Source organism: Crinia signifera, chromosome 4 (assembly GCF_055691185.1).
Source record: "Crinia signifera chromosome 4, ASM5569118v1, whole genome shotgun sequence".
Classification (NCBI taxonomy): Eukaryota; Metazoa; Chordata; class Amphibia; order Anura; family Myobatrachidae; genus Crinia; species Crinia signifera.
Window position 1 is genome coordinate 304,789,609 of NC_139220.1, and position 17,681 is coordinate 304,807,289.

Below are 17,681 nucleotides of genomic sequence, written 5' to 3' on the forward strand. Positions count from 1 at the left end.
TGCAATTCAACAAAGCCACAATTCGAGACACTTGGATAAAAGCATACATCAATGACATGTACAATAAACATACGATTATAGAAATATACCACTCACCACACAGTGCACCAGGAGGGTATATGGGCTGTTGCTGCACTTGTCCCGACTCCCGGGCACAGAGATCCGGCAACAGGAGGAGGAAGGATGGAGAGAAGCAGGAGGTGGTTCCCGCCCCCGGCTGTGAGGGAGAAGCTGTGTGCGAGCAGAGGATTATGGGACATCACCGGGTCCGCCACCATTACGGCGTTACAGTCACATGACCTAGTGAGTGACGCCACGAGAAGCGCGCGGTGACTGAGGCGAAAACCAACTGTTCCCCGCCCGGTCGTCTTCCCGCCTCCGTGTCCCCGGCCAGTCGCTCCCCCTGAATCCGAGTTCGGAGAAACATCGCGGTCAGTGTGTGTATATCCTGCAGGGATTCAGGTGAGTGCTGGGAGTATACTCGGCTCCCCGTGCTCGGCTGGGGGCAGTACAGTGTGTGTCTGGCCCCTGGTGCTCAGCAGTGCATGCTCGGGGAAGTATAGTGTGTGCGGGGCACCTGATGCAGGGCATGCAGGGGGCAGTATAGTGTGTGTGTTACCCGGTGTTGGGCTGGAGCAGTATATTGTGGGCATGAAGCAGGACAGGCAGTGGGCTGTATAGTGTGTGTGTGTGGGGGGCACCTAGGACATGTAGGGGGGCAGTATATTGTGTGCGGGGCACCTGGTGCAGGGCAGGCAGGGGGCAGTATAGTTTTTATGTGGCAGGGACAGTATAGTGTGGGCATGGCACCTGGTGCTGGGAGCAAGATAGTGTGGGCGGGGCACCTGATGCTCAGCAGTGCATGCTCGGGGAAGTATAGTGTGTGGGGCACCTGGTGCAGGGCAGGCAGGGGGCAGTATAGTTTTATGTGGCAGGGGACAGTATAGTGTGGGCATGGCACCTGGTGCTGGGAGCAAGATAGTGTGGGCGGGGCACCTGATGCTCAGCAGTGCATGCTCAGGGAAGTATAGTGTGTGCGGGGCACCTGGGGCAGGGCAGGCAGTATAGTGTGTGTGTGTTACCCGGTGCTGGGCTGGAGCGGTATATTGTGGGTATGAGTTAGGGCAGGCAGTGGGCAGTATAGTGTGTGCACGGGACCCCTAGGGCATGTAGGGGGCATTATAGTGTGTGCGGGGCACCTGATAGGGGGCAGTCTAGTGTGGGAGTGGCACCTGGTGCTGGGGAAGGCAGGCTGGGGGCAGTATAGTGTGGGTGGCCTGGTGCTCAGCAGGGCCAGCTGCAGACAGTGTATTGTGTGTGGCACCTGGGGCAGGGCAGGCTGGGTGCAGTATAGTGTGCGCTGGGCACCTGGGGCAGTATAGTGTGTACAGGTCCCTTTTTTTCTTAAAGACAACGGTCATCAAGGTTTCTTTTGAGACTGAAATTGCAAATAGTGATGTGCAGATTAATTAAAACCTCATAATTTAATGATTTACAGCTGAATACAGTGGAGTAGCGGATACATCGTAGGTGCGTTGACTGGCGCATAGCAGCGGTATGTATGAGACTGCTGTAACTGACAAACACATCGTATCGTACAGACACTAAATATGCAAATATATCCGGCATGCTGTGTATATGGCAAGGCAGGCTGGGCTAGGCCTAATGTGGACCCAGAGTATGTGCCCCAAATTCAGATCTATGCTCTGGGAAACTAGAAAGTCATTAAATCCTTCACTAGTCAATTGCAGCTGTTTTTGCCGCTATTGAAGTAATTTTCGCCAATGTTTTGTCACTTTCTTTTCAAGTGAAAAAATGCCTCAAAGGTGTTGAAAATGTCTGCAAATTTGCTGGCAAAGTGGCGAGAACTTGGATCGGCTGCTAATGGTCCTATCCAGTTGTTTTTCGGCACTTCTGAATTGTTCTATCTTGGCAAAAAATTCCCCCCCCCCCCCCCCCCCTCCCAATTATAATAATATTATTACAGCTGCCTTTGAGCAGCATAATCAAGATGGCGCCGCTGATGGCTGCCTAGGAGCTGTGCAGCTCAGCCAAATATGTTCCATGTGTGATAACTGTACTGTCTCTGCTTGTATTGTTGGTACTCTTTACCTAGAAGGGCGCCCATCATGGGCATCGCATGCCATTTGCGATGCGACCGATGAGATGCCCCCGATTTTACATTGAAACCCATGTTAAAATGTAAATCGCGTCGGTCGCATCGCATGCAGCCAAAAAACGCATGCGGTGCGACCGACGCGATTACAGCGATTTTACATAGGGAACAATGTTAAATGGCCCACAGACCCCAAATAGCCACCCTGGGCCCCCCCAATTGTTAACGCCACCCCACGATCAACGTGAACCCGAAGCGTGGCGAGCGCAGCGGTACGCGTCCTCCGACCTTTTCATACCCCCACTATCCACGTCGGCGTGGAGTTGAGAATAGATAGTGTGGCGAGCCACCGAGCCCGAAGCGTGGCGAGCGGATGCGGATACCTTCACAGGTAAACGCGTCCCTTCGCGGGCTTCACAGGTATCCGCGTCCCCTCGCTGCGCTCGCCACACTATCTATTCTCAACTCCACGCCGACGTGGATAGTGGGGGTATGAAAAGGTCGGAGGACACGTACCGCTGCGCTCGCCACGCTTCAGGTTCACGTTGATCGTGGTGTGGCGTTAACAATTGGGGGGGCCCAGGGTGGCTATTTGGGGTCTGTGGGCCATTTAACATTGTTCCCAATGTTAAATCGCGGTAATCGCGTCGATCGTATCGCATGCGATTTTTTTTGGTCGCATGCAATGCGACCGACGCAATTTTTTTACCTGCGATGCCCATGATCAAAATCGTGGGCGCCCTTCTAGGTAAAGAGTACCGTATTGTTACCTACCTGACTGCTGCAATGACCAGTGGCGCAGCTAATGGCTGCCTAGGCGCTGTGCAGCTCGGCGGGCATGTGTTCCCCACATGTAATCCCCCCCCTTCATCCCTGCATGATGCTGCACTTAAATCCTAGTGTGCGCAAGCATACATGGACAATATAGTTGATTCTGTTCTAATTATGGAGGAGGAATCCCCATTCACCCTAGAAATCAAGAGAAAGGTTCAAATTTTGGTATTTATTCATCTTTGATTGTCACCAGATTTAGTGGGGGTTATCCTATTAGCAGCAATATGTCGCTACTGCTAATAAGTTTCCCAGGTGCTATCCTATTAGCTCCAATGCCTGCATACTTTTCCAACGATTCCTGCTGTTATCGAGTATTATGCGGCATGCCAAGCACAATACCAGATAAGCAGCCGCAGGACCCTCAATAACACGTGGAATCAGGGACTTATCTCCAGCACAAGCTGTGCTGAGGGACTGAGCATGAGCACATTGTATGAATAGTTTTTCTCATCAAAATCTTTTAGTTACCATTACATCAACATTTTGATGGCGGAAGTCATCACTTGATTGTGGGCTTCCGATGTTCATCCCTAGGTCTCATGTAAAGGAATTTCGGTACTTGTTTCCTAGCACGGCGCCCATCTCGTTGATTATATGCCTTAACTTTAAGGTACTTAAGGCATACAATCAACGCGATGGACCCGATTTTCTATCAATCACCAGCTAATTTGCTGGTGAAATAGAAAATCGCGGTGAATCAACGCTATTTTACATAGGTGACAATGTGAAATGGGCCAGTATGGCCCATTTTACATTGAATATAGTTGTAAAGTATGTTTAATGCCCCCATCATTATTAAAGCCAACCCGAAGCGTGGCAAGCCCGCGAGGGGCGGCGGTACGCGTCCTCTGACCTTTTCATACCCCTACTATCCACATCGGCGTGGAGTTGATTTAATAAAGTGTGGCGAGGGGACGCGTATACCTGTGAAGTTATGCGCGGGGCTCGCTGCGCTCACCACGCTTTGGGCTCGGTGGCTCGCTACGCTCGCCACACTTTATAAATCAACTCCACGCCAACGTGGATAGTGGGGGTATGAAAAGGTCGGAGGACACGTACCGCCGCCGCTCGCCACGCTTCGGGTTGGCGTCAATAGTTGGGTGGCGTTAACAATGGGGGGGCATTTCAAACATGAGGGGGGGGGTTGTATTAAAATGGGGGGTTTGGGGGCTTTTTACATTGAAATCAATGTAAAATCGGGTCTCGGACCATTTTACATTGATTCCAATGTAAAAATCCGGTAGATCGGTTGGCATGCGATGCGATCGACGCGATTTTTCCGACCCGATGGATACAATCAAAATCGGTGGCGCCGTGCTAGGAAACAAGTACCGGAATTTCATCTGGCGTTATCCAGTTAAATGCCCTGCCGCAGCTCTGTAAGGAGAGAGGGGGGGTCGGCCAACGTTCCCTGCAATGCTGCTCTTTTAGTCATGAAGGGAGGTGGTTGGCTATGCTGCCCGGGCTGCTGCTCTGTTAGGAGGGGGCGGCAACGCTGTCCGCACTACTTCTGTTCTGTTAGGAGAGGGGGTCAGGCAATGCTACCCACGTCACTTCTCTGTTTGGGGGGTTACTGGTCTGGCAATGCTGTCCACACTGCTTCTTTTCTGTTAGGAGAGCGGGGGGGGGGGGGGGGGGCAAAAAAAATCTTGTCGCCAGGAAGCAGAATCTGGTCGCCATGGTGACCTGGTGCCCGGGTTTTGTCGAGCCCTGATCTAGGTGGCAGCTCCGTCATAGTATTTTACATATTACTCTGTGCATCAGGTTAGTATATTTTAGGGGGTATCTAGGTGACAGCTCCATCATAGATTTATTTCTTTTTAGTCCATCCTAGTGGAACTGCTAACCATATGATGTAGTGGGTTCTGAGGAGCCAGGGCACCTATGGCATAAGATGAGTTCCTATATTTAACATTTTTTTAAGGATCCCAGGGTTCCCTCCTGAGGCCTGACTTGAATGAAGAGGAGTGGATTTTACCTGAGGATGATTCCTAGGTACAAAAGGAGGTTGAAACCTCCGCTCCGGGAGTGGAGGATTTGATTGACTGGGCGCCATGCATTGACTGTTGCGGATGATGAGGGTCTTTCAAAAGCGTAAATCCTTGGTAACATTTCCACATCCCCCTGAGTTGTGAGAGCTTATTGTGGAGGCATGGAAGACACCTCATAAAAAGGTTGTTGTTGTTGTTACCTGGAGATATGAGAATCTTTACAACCCTTGCTTGAGGAACATGTTAAGATTTGGAAAAAGTTCCTGTGGTGGATGCCACAGTTTGCTCACTTGTCTTGTCTATGGTCCTCCTGGTACAGAGTGGTGCTGTCCTTAAGGATCCAGTAGACAAGAGATTGGAGGGGTGCTTTAAGTCAACCTTTGAGGGGTTGGGCATATCCCTTTTGGCTCTTACTAGCTTCAGCCTGGGGTCTCAAGTTAAGGGGGTGTGGAAACTGCTTTAATTTAGGTTCTTCAGTCCAAGCCCAAGTTGTGTTTGCTGGCTGAACAGCTACAGTTTTGTTGTGAGGCCATGCAGGTATCTCTTGTTTCTGCTGCCACTGTTGCTGCTAGGAGGGCATTGTGAGGCTTGGTTAGTAGACATGGAATCTAAGAAGTAACTTGAGGCTCTGGATTTGCAATGCTGGGTCTTATTTGGCTCAGAACTCAAGTCTCTGATTAAACAGGGTACATGTGGTAAGAGCTTGCTTCTTCCTGAGTCTACTTCAAAACAGGGTCTGCTAAGTTTTGGCCTTTTCATAACCCTTATATGAGGGGGCACGACAGGCATAGGTCAGTCAGTTAGAGGTTGATCCTCAGCATTTCATGGTCGGGTCCTCTAGGGCCAGATTCAAGGGCTTTGATTAGAAACCCTCCTTTAACTCCAAGGACAACTCCTCTGCATGATGGGGTGGGTCTCCCTAATTCTGGGATCAGAGTGGGGGTTTGTCATTTGAGTTTTCAGGCCAGATGGTCTTTGTGTACTCAGGACCTTTCAATTTGGAGTGTGGTCTGAGGGTTACATAATAAACCTGCGGGGCTTGGCCCTGCGTCATTTTCTACCCACTACTCTACCATAGGATCCTCTGCAGGAGCGCGCCATTAATTGAGCAGTAGACTCCTTGCTACGGAACAGTGTGATTGTTTCGGTTCCCGCAAAGGAATGGAAAAGAGGGTTCTATTTAATTCTCTCTTTTTTGTACATAAACTGGAAGCGTCCTTCCACCACATCCTCAAACCCGAAGTCCCTCAACAAGCACTTTTGGGTGGATCACTTCAGGGTGGAGTCTCTATGGTCAGTTATCCAGAGCATGGAACAGGGAGAGTATGTGGTTTCTCTAGACCAGTGGTCGTCAACCCCTCTCTCAGTAGTGATGCAGGTGGCTTGACCACTGTGCGCCCAACCGTCCCTCCATCACCTGCCGCTGCCTTCCCGAGACAGACGCTAGAGGTCATATTTTACCTCTTGCGTCTGACAGGGAGCACAGCGCTAAGAGCTTCCGGGTAACGTTGCAGTGCTGTGCTCCCTGCCAGATGCTAGGGTGGACAGAGATGTGCAAGGGTGACTGGAGTACAGAGAGGTGCAGGGGGTGCCTGAGTTGTCCTGCCTCGACGTGCGGTGGAGCAGCAGTGAATAGACGGTGTGCACATATAAACAGCTGTAGTTGGCAGGGGATTAGATGGTATTTGAAGAGAAAGAAGAAAAATACTCTCCTTTGTTTGGGGCACTCTTACATGGAAATTTACGAATGTAAAATTGATTAGTGTGTAGGGTATGTTGCAATTTGAAGATGGAATAAGAGAAAACACAAAAAAACAACGTAATAAAGGCCTCTCCAGAGTTAAATGGAGTGCTAGTGTTATGGTTCTGTAGGGACTAGGTAAGTTCCCTGGTGAGAAATGAAATGTATTAAAATGTAACTTTTAATTAAACACTTTAAAATATACACTAGACAAACATATAGACATACATGAAAAAATTCAACACCCAACAATGATGGATAGTACTCATTGCAGCGGTGCAGCACATGTACTGTTTTTGACAGCTGTGAGGAGTGAGCTGTGTCAAGAGGTATCCGAAGATGCCTTACACATGTAAATATGTAATCTCTAGCTGTACGCAGCTGATATAAATGTGTAGCTAGGATTAAGTTAGTAAATTTGTCTCAAAAACTGGCTTCCACACTGTTTATACAAATGAAACAATGTGTTGGTTCTTGTGGCTGGTTATTTGAGATTGATACAGCAGATTTTTAAATAAACAATGTTTATTAGCTGACTGCAGAAAGTTGCCTAATACTAGAGATGTGGTCTCTGAATATGGAGTAGCCATGCACTGAGAGTCTCTAAAGGCCCATCCACACTTGCCAATTTTCACCTGAAAAACCGCTCAAAACAGCTGTTTGTAGCGATTTTCAGCTCAAAGTCTGCAAGTGTGTATGGTCCACCGATGCGTGCTCCCGCATCGTCGTTAGCAAAGTGGGCCGTCTGCTGGTTTTACCACAGCGTCTGGCGATGATTGCTCATATTCGAGCCATCATCGCCAGGTGTGTATGGCAGCCGGGCTGAAAGATCAGAGACTTTCAGCCCAGCTGACCGACCGCTCCCTCCCACGCCTGACCGCCCAAGCCCCCCCCCCCCCCCCAATGATAGCACCCGTCGCCCCCACCGGTGCATATACTCACCCATGCCGACGCTCATCTGCTCTGCTGTGTCTCCTCGGCCAGGCCACAGAGCCCGGCGGAGTGCCCCGCCCCTGGCAGATCACCCCGGCTGGCTGCTCTGCTCCATAGTGTGGAGCAGGTAAACTCCACTGGCCACCAATGAGTTTTTTAAGCCAGTAATATATAGATTGCGGGCATATGCCCCCAATCTATATATTACTGATACCACTGGGCACCAATGTATACATATAAGCCAGTAATATATACATTGCTGGCACAGGCCAGCAATGTATATATTATTGGCACCACTGGCCACCAATGTTTATATTATTATATGCCCACTGCCGCCAATGCAGTAAATATATACTGTATGTTGCTGGCTAGCACCAACTATCGAACTATGTCTCTAACTAACTATGTCTCTATCTAACTAACTATGTCTCTATCTAACTAACTATGTCTCTATCTAACTAACTATGTCTCTATCTAACTAACTATGTCTCTATCTAACTAACTATGTCTCTATCTAACTAACTATGTCTCTATCTAACTAACTATGTCTCTATCTAACTAACTATGTCTCTATCTAACTAACTATGTCTCTATCTAACTAACTATGTCTCTATCTAACTAACTATGTCTCTATCTAACTAACTAACTATCTATGTCTCTATCTATCTAACTAACTATCTATGTCTCTATCTATCTAACTATCTATGTCTCTATCTATCTAACTAACTATCTATGTCTCTATCTATCTAACTAACTATCTATGTCTCTATCTATCTAACTAACTATCTATGTCTCTATCTATCTAACTAACTATCTATGTCTCTATCTATCTAACTAACTATCTATGTCTCTATCTATCTAACTAACTATCTATGTCTCTATCTATCTAACTAACTATCTATGTCTCTATCTATCTAACTAACTATCTATGTCTCTATCTAACTAACTATCTATGTCTCTATCTAACTAACTATCTATGTCTCTCTCTAACTAACTATCTATGTCTCTCTCTAACTAACTATCTATGTCTCTATCTATGTATCCATCTAACTATATATATATATATATATATATATATATATATATATATATATATATATATATATGTATATATATATATATATATATATGTATATATATATATATGTATATATATATATATATGTATGTATGAATATGTATAATATATGTGTGTAACAAAGGACAAACAGCGGCACTTGTAGGTTTTCTCAAACTTGTATTCAGTTGCCCGTCACTTCCTCACCGCTCATGAAGGAAACCCTAACCATTTTAAAGCTTTTGGCCTGGAACAAGTGAAATTGGGCATTAGAGGAGGCAACCTCACACAAGAACTGTTAAAGGAATGCAAATGGATTTTTGTATTGAATACGGTCATACCAAATGGCTTGAATGAGTATACAAGCTACAATTCATACTTGTAAAAATCCAGTACATCCTCTTCCTTTCTTTTAAAACCTATATTATGCTTTGTATCCCTCATAGGATAGATATCCAGTAAAATATACTGATGATTTATGTCAAAAACATCCCTCTATCAAAATGAGCATCAATACCCACAGGGGCATATCATATGTGTGACTACTGTCCAAACCACACAGATAGCTTCTGTCCGAGCCTTTTTAAATGAGTGCACACAGGCAGGGTCTCATTATGTCCCCATTTCACACACCCCCCCTTTTTTTTCCTTCTACGATCCCCATGGCAGCCATAACACTGGGATATCCTCCCTCTCCTCTAGTTTAGACAGGATGTTTTTCTAGGGACCGCCCACCTGGTGGTATATAACCTCACTCCTCCCCTTCCTCCTTGTCTTTTTCTCCTGTCTCCTAACTAGTTTGGATAGGTTCCTCTTCCCGGTGCAGGGACCAGGGTCCTTGTTTTTCCTCCCCAGCCTTCTCTTCAATGTGGTGAAGGCTACCGGAGGCTGAGTGTGGATGGTGGAGGGAGGTGTGTGCCGACGGCAGTGGGAGAATGCGCGGCGGCGGACTGCGAGTGTGGGTATGGACATCCACGGGTGGAGGGGGGTGTGCGGGCATCGGAGAGGGCTGTGCAAACTTCTCTGTGTACGGCAGGCGGGCGTCAGCGGACACAGAAGGGCTTGCTGCGGCTCTTTTTGGTGTCACGCAGCCCCCCTAGTGATGCCACTGCTGAGGGGCTTACACAGTGCGGAAGCAGGCGGAGACTGTAAGCGCCGCGCGGCAACGGCCGGGGAGGGACAGTTATTTCAGCAGTGGGTATTATCTGTGCAGGGCTGCTTCTAACTTATTAACTGCAGGGCGGCAAAAAAAGGGCAAGGCGGAATTCGTCGGGTTTTAAAGGGGCAGGGTGCAGCGCCCTGCAAAATAAGCCAGCGGGAACACTAGGTATACACCGGACCTAGTCAGAAGTATTGGCATTTGCTTAAACCGAATGACCTAAGATCATCAAAACATTTATTTGTGATCATAGAAGAAAATAAGAAGCTTGTGTTCCCACAATTTAAACCATCTCTATATGGATTAGAGACCTGCTTATATTCATATAAAAAAAAAAAATTAGGTTTGAGAGGTTCAGGTGTTAATCAAGAAACACTCAACCAGAGCTGTGGAGACTTCATGGCCTAGGAAGACTCAGGTTTCCAGAAAGAACATTTGTGAAGCAACACCTTGGTCATCTATTCATACGTTCTCTAAACATTATACTTTAAATGTTGCTACCGCCCACTTGGGGGTCCTGTCTTGCAAGGTCACTTGCTAAGTAAATCATATTGTATTTATGGTTTCCCACCCTGTATTCTGCTTGGGTATGTCCCAGTGTTATGGCTGCCATGGGGATCGTAGAAGAAAGCCGCGAATTATACTCGCCGATAATTCCATTTCTTCTTAGAGATCCCATGGCAGCCATCAGAATGCCCTCCCCTTGTAGTGTTTTTCCAGGGACCTAAATACGGAGACACTCGAAAGACAAGGAGGAAGGGGAGGAGTGAGGTTATATACCACCAGGTGGGCGGTCCCTAGAAAAACATCCTGTCTAAACTAGAGGAGAGGGAGGATATCCCAGTGTTATGGCTGCCATGGGATCTCTAAGAAGAAATGGAATTATCGGTGAGTATAATTTGCTGCTTTTTTCCTTTCCCTATAGGCCTATACCCTTCCTTTCCTTCCACATTATAAATGTGTTTTATTTGCTCACACAATAGCTTTAATCTATTCACTTTTGATATATGTATAACATGTTTATACAAGTCCGACAGAAATAATTTTCACTTGGACACCACTAACTTCAAATTGTCACTTCTGCACACACACTTTATCTCTCTCAACATTGTCACTTACCTTATATGAGTAATTTTACTCTCACCTTAACACAACCCAACTGGGGAGTCTATTTAAATTGGACACACCCGATCTAAAAGTATCCAATTTTTACTCTTATACCCCATATAGCACTCTCTAAACCCCCCCCCCCCTTCACATCCCTCACAACCAATTTTCACACAACCCTGGATAACAGATCGTTCTCCTTGGTAATAGCACATGAATAACAGCTATTCAACTATCAATTAATTTATTATCCCCAGGGAGCGCTACATAATACAGAATAGCGCTACATAACACATAATAAATCATATACCAGCTCTCTCAGAGGGTACCACCAATCCTCAGATTGTCATCAATGTGTCACTGGAATCATAAATCGACTTCAACCATAAATCACTCAAGATAAGATACTGTGATACAAAATAACCACCTAATACCACTTTCACATCGCCGACACGTTTTAAAAACCGGTATTTTAAAACGGTAATTGAAACGGGTCAGAGCCTTAACATTGCCGCAGATTACCGTTTTAAATACCGGTTAAGTCTCATTCAACATAGCAGTGAAACCGGTTCATCACTAACACGTTTCAAGCCAGAGTGTCAACATTGCCTGTCATTTTGCTCTGTAGCTTGTGTTGTTTGCCTGAAATACCGTTTCAGACACATTGTACACATTCACATTGCACAAAAAACGGCAAGGTACCGTGTAGGACTCTGCTTTTTACACGGTTCGAAATGCCAGTTAACTTTAAACGGTAAATCGGCTCTGGTGCATTCACAGTGCAGGCTTAAACGTTTTAAAAAGGGAAAAAAACGGCAATTTACCGTTTTAAAAGTGCGATGTGAAAGGGGTATTACAGTAATATCTATGTCTGTGCTCTCTTTCCCGTCTGATTAATATCCCTACACAATGTACGATACCCAGTAAAATGTGCAAATACTTAAACATACCAGCACTAATCACTCAGTGCGAATACTCACTGCGCTAGGCAGCCAATCATTACTATTACATTAAATTTGCTTACATTTCTTGACTACATAATTTATTGCTTTAACATGCAGCAATTGATTTGCACGCAATGACCAAATGTGTTTTCTTCTTACAGTTTCCCATATAAAAGTAATAGGAATAATGTCACTACTCCCGCAGATACTTCTTGACTGCATAAATTATCTGAACAGCAAGCAATTAATATGCAGCAACTGATTTGCACATAATGGCCTAATGTCTCTACCAACAACAAACAGGAATCATTATGTTGGGTACTACAACTGACCTGACAATCTATATATCGCATATAGGATTTACCCGAATATATGCTCACTCAGGAAGTGGTACATCTGTCAGAACAGACTTAGGTCTACAGTCATTAGGTCGACCCCGGAAGGTCGACATGACTTAAGGTCGACATGAGTTTTTCACTGTTTTTTGACCCGAATGTCTACACAGTCGACATGGACACAGTTGGAGTTGAACCGCAGCCCCTCGATCCGCTCGCAATGCTTCGGGCACGGTGCCTCGCTGCGCTTGGCACACTATTTTATTCTCCCACCACGCCCTAGTGGATGGTAGCGCATGAAATACCGCCTGTTGGCACATGTCGGCTCAAAAAACAGTGAAAAACTCATGTCGACCTAAAACCAGGTCGACCTTGTCCCATGTCGACCTTGAGCCATGTTGACCTTTAACCCTGTCGACCTTGGGGACAGTCGACCTATTGACTGTCGACCTAAGTCTGGTCTGACAGATGACCGTTTCCCCTCACTCACACGTACCCTAATATTAAAACACAAATTTTAATGAGCCAATTGCCACTTGTGCAACAATCAGTAACAAAACAGCCTGACTAGGCAAATTGCATACAATCAATCAGCCATCCCAGCTGACGTGAGCAGCCAATTAATGGCTTATATAAACCCCCTTGTGACCAACTGTGTCACAGGCACTGAGGAAGCTCCACCCCCAGCGAAACGGCCGTCTGACTGACCTAGCCGCACGAGCGGCTCACCCCCACAGCCTGCAGCATCTAGCGGCTGCTAGCGGATCCGAACCTCAGGAGAACACAGCGGACAGGTAAGCGGCGGTAACCGCTACTTTATATATGTGCACTGCTGATTGCCACACTGTCACCCGTTTAAACAGCAGTTCTGCGCACTCTTTTTCTCTGCTCCCCACTTCAAGTGGGCTAACTTACTATTCACGCAGATAGGTGGCAGGTGTCGCTCATCTGCTATCAATGCTCCAGCATACAAGCACATAGCAGAAAGCAGCGCACCTACCCCCGAGAGTAAGACGCCTCCTGATACTTCCCTTTATACATACTCACCTACCATTAGGGGCACTCATCTCCGACAGGTATTGCAATCATTTAACCCTGCACTGACCACATTACAACAGGGTACTTGATCTACCAAAAGGAGACAGCAGATGCCCCAATTTTGCTCTTTCTGTCACTCTTTTCATACAGAAAGAACATCATTGAACGCTCACTGACTCTCAGGGAACCAGGACGGTTGCGAAAGTCAGCAGCAGCTTAATTGATCTTTACAACTGTGAGTGTCACCTATCTATCTATAGCATCTTTATCCTGCATCTTTGTTTGAGCAGTTACCGTCGCAACAAAATACCCAGCATCAGTATTTATCTCCTTGTCTCTTAAAGTTACGGCTATACAATTAGTGTTCACTCTAGAAATTTTTTAGGGCAGGGTGCTGACCACGGGAAGGGCACATTTTTCAATCGCGAGGGCACATTTTTCAATCGCGAGGGCACATTTTTCAATCGCGAGGGCACATTTTTCAATCGCGAGGGCACATTTTTCAATCGCGAGGGCACATTTTTCAATCGCGAGGGCACATTTTTCAATCGCCAGGGCACATTTTTCAATCGCGAGGGCACATTTTTCAATCGCGAGGGCACATTTTTCAATCGCGAGGGCACATTTTTCAATCGCGAGGGCACATTTTTCAATCGCGAGGGCACATTTTTCAATCGCGAGGGCACATTTTTCAATCGCGAGGGCACATTTTTCAATCGCGAGGGCACATTTTTCAATCGCGAGGGCACATTTTAATTTAAAAGGTCAAAATGGTGACACCTGAGCGTCACACCATCAGCACATTTATGCTACAGTATATAATCCACCTTGTGACACCTGAGCGTCACACCATCAGCACATTTATGCTATATAACCATCTTGTGACACCTGAGCGTCACACAATCAGCACATTTATGCTATATAATCCATCCTGTGACACCTGAGCATCACACCATCTGCACATTTATGCTATATAACCATCTTGTGACACCTGAGCGTCACACAATCAGCACATTTATGCTATATAATCCATCCTGTGACACCTGAGCGTCACACCATCGGCACGTTTATGCTATATAACCATCTTGTGACACCTGAGCGTCACACCATCGGCACGTTTATGCTATATAACCATCTTGTGACACCTGAGCGTCACACCATCGGCACATTTATGCTATATAATCCATCCTGTGACACCTGAGCGTCACACAATCGGCACATTTATGCTATATAACCATCTTGTGACACCTGAGCGTCACACCATCAGCACATTTATGCTATATAACCATCTTGTGACACCGGAGCATCACACCATCAGCACATTTATGCTATATAATCCATCTTGTGACACCGGAGCGTCACACCATCAGCACATTTATGCTATATAATCCATCTTGTGACACCTGAGCGTCACACCATCAGCACATTTATGCTATATAATCCATCCTGTGACACCTGAGCGTCACACCATCAGCACATTTATGCTATATAACCATCTTGTGACACCTGAGCGTCACACCATCAGCACAAAGCAGCAAAGCTAGGTGCAGTACACTAAATTAGGGTCCTTGTGCTCAGGTGTTGACATTAACAACAAAAACTGAAAAAATTATGTTCAGGGTTCGCAAAAACGCGCTATAGCGCGTATTTTACCCTAAAACGGTCCCCGGCGACTCAGTTTTTAAAACTAAAGGGGTCCCCGAGGACGCGCTGTACTAAACCTGTCAGCCGCCGCTGCGAGCCAATCACTGTGACTACAGTGGCCGCCGGCAGCCAATCACTGTAGGTTTTACACAGTTTGCTGCCGCTGCGCACCTTAAAGCCACGCACCCTGCATGAGAGCAGGTTACCGTTTCAAAGTAACTCTGCGTCCTAAGTCCACTCCGCTGCTGAGAGCGGGGGGTGGACATGATGGGATGCGGCTGTAACAGCTGCTCTCAGCAGAGTAGATGAGCGCGCTGTCAGGGTGGCGGGGGACTGGATGTGGCTAAAGCAACTCAGAGCAGCGTGTCAGCTATTCCAGCCACATCCAGTCCCCCGCCGCGCTGATAGCCCGCTCACCTACTCTGATAGCCCCCCCCCCACACACTGTGGCAATGAACCTAATATGCGCTCCCCCCCCCCCCCCCCCCAATGGCAACCAGCATAAAACGCCCCCTCCCCTGTGGCAACGAGCATAAAATGCCCCCCCCCCCCAGCATGTGACCCCTGCAAGGAGCATGTAACCCCTAGCAACAAGCATGTAGGTAAGCAGCACTTATGTGCTATAATATATACTGGGCATTACGGCGTGTGCTGTAATGTGTACTGGGCATTACGGCGTGTGCTGTAATGTGTACTGGGCATTACGGCGTGTGCTGTAATGTGTACTGGGCATTACGGCGTGTGCTGTAATGTGTACTGGGCATTACGGCGTGTGCTGTAATGTGTACTGGGCATTACGGCGTGTGCTGTAATGTGTACTGGGCATTACGGCGTGTGCTGTAATGTGTACTGGGCATTACGGCGTGTGCTGTAATGTGTACTGGGCATTACGGCGTGTGCTGTAATGTGTACTGGGCATTACGGCGTGTGCTGTAATGTGTACTGGGCATTACGGCGTGTGCTGTAATGTGTACTGGGCATTACGGCGTGTGCTGTAATGTGTACTGGGCATTACGGCGTGTGCTGTAATGTGTACTGGGCATTACGGCGTGTGCTGTAATGTGTACTGGGCATAACGGCGTGTGCTGTAATGTGTACTGGGCATAACGGCGTGTGCTGTAATGTGTACTGGGCATAACGGCGTGTGCTGTAATGTGTACTGGGCATAACGGCGTGTGCTGTAATGTGTACTGGGCATAACGGCGTGTGCTGTAATGTGTACTGGGCATAACGGCGTGTGCTGTAATGTGTACTGGGCATAACGGCGTGTGCTGTAATGTGTACTGGGCATAACGGCGTGTGCTGTAATGTGTACTGGGCATAACGGCGTGTGCTGTAATGTGTACTACTATGTGACACCACTTCCCCCCCCCCCCCCCCAAAAAAAAAAACATGCCATAAATTTTTGACGCACTGTCCCTTTTTTCAGGTTTAGATAGTTTCTAGTATATATGTACCTTTATGCGAGTGGGCCAATTGATACTCTTCCCCCCCCCGACCCACATGTGCCATGCTAGGGAGAAGGGGAGAGGAGGATTTATTCCGTTGAGACCCAGAAAAGGTCTGGTAGGACCCCAATTTTTAGAAGTGAAGGGTCCCCGGGACCCACTTTTTGGGTGGTTTTCGCGAACACTGTATGTTGACCATTTTCATGTGTTGACATTGTGCATGTCGATCTTTTGGGGTGGACATGATATACCACATCCATCTTTCTCTTGGAAGCACTATTCAAAGTGTAACTACTCCTGCATCTGGGGGAACTTCAGCAGACCTTATTTGCCGCTGTCCTTGTACATACTCCCATTAGGAAAGAGTAGCTATATTTTCATAATCCAAGAGAATGAGTTGCTGCAAAACACACGACAGAGAGAGAGTAGACCCCACAGGAAAACCAGCACCACCAATATATACATAACCATTTTACTGCAAATGAGAGGGAAGATGGGGAGGCGAAGCAGATGCTAGTGCTACTGCTGGCTGCAACTTGGCTCTGTACCTATTTTTGATAGAATTGCGGGAAGCCCACCAGGGGGCCCTGGACAACAAAATTGTGGGGACCCCCACAGACACCCTAAAACCACCGGTGCCCGCAATCCTTCCCCCCCATCGCCCGTCCGCCCGCAGTACCTGTGTGCTGCTCAGGGGTGTAACTAGTGCCTTGTGGGCCCCATAGCAAAATCTTGAAAGGGGGCCCCCCTTATTGGCACTGCAATACCACCTGGGGGCAGAAGGGAAAGTTTGGAGAATGAGAGATAAAGGGGTTGATTTAATTCAGCACACTGTAAATAGTGGCAGGGGGAGTAGAGGAGACAGCAGGAGTAGAGAAGAGGGGGAATAGAGGTCAAAGTGGGGGAGTAGAGGTTGGGAGAAAGAGGGTAGGCGTAGTGGTCAAGGGTGGGAGTAGAGGTCGAGGGGGGGATAGAGGATGAGAGCAGTTGGTATAGGATGTGATTGGTGGTAGAGAATGAGGTGTAATAGAGGACCAGAGGGGGGGGGGGGGTGATATAGGATAAAGGGGATCTGTGGCGGTAAATTACCAGAGGGTAGGGTATGTATGAGAGAGGGGGTTGATAGAGGACCAGAGGAACGGGGGTGAACAAGGACCAGAAGTGGGGGAGGGTGATATAAGACCAGAGGGGTGAGGGAGTATGTTGATCAGTGGTTTGAAAGAATTGTGATAGCCATAACCATCACTATGATTGTGTACCTTGTTCTGTCACTCTCAGCACAGGGCTTCAGCTTTCCGTTGCCAGCAGCACATGGCTCCGGGTCACTCTCTCAC

At 47.2% G+C, this 17,681-nt stretch overlaps 2 protein-coding genes across 4 annotated transcripts in view; one reads left to right on the top strand and one right to left on the bottom strand.

Moving 5' to 3' along the window:
* LOC146075771 (uncharacterized) overlaps positions 1–807 on the bottom strand; it is a 190,645-nt gene extending 189,838 nt beyond the window's left edge. Inside the window, exon 1 of one of the 2 annotated variants that reach the window (XR_014473622.1) lies at positions 97–807. The gene's annotated coding sequence lies outside the window, so the exon portion shown is untranslated. The remainder of the gene's footprint in view (positions 1–96) is intronic. The other variant, XM_083185364.1, reaches the window with a different exon arrangement.
* LOC146075772 (uncharacterized) overlaps positions 262–17,681 on the top strand; it is an 83,182-nt gene continuing 65,762 nt past the window's right edge. The window contains exons 1-2 of one of the 2 annotated variants that reach the window (XR_014473623.1): positions 262–462; positions 1,499–1,555. The gene's annotated coding sequence lies outside the window, so the exon portion shown is untranslated. The remainder of the gene's footprint in view (positions 463–1,498; positions 1,556–17,681) is intronic. The other variant, XM_083185365.1, reaches the window with a different exon arrangement.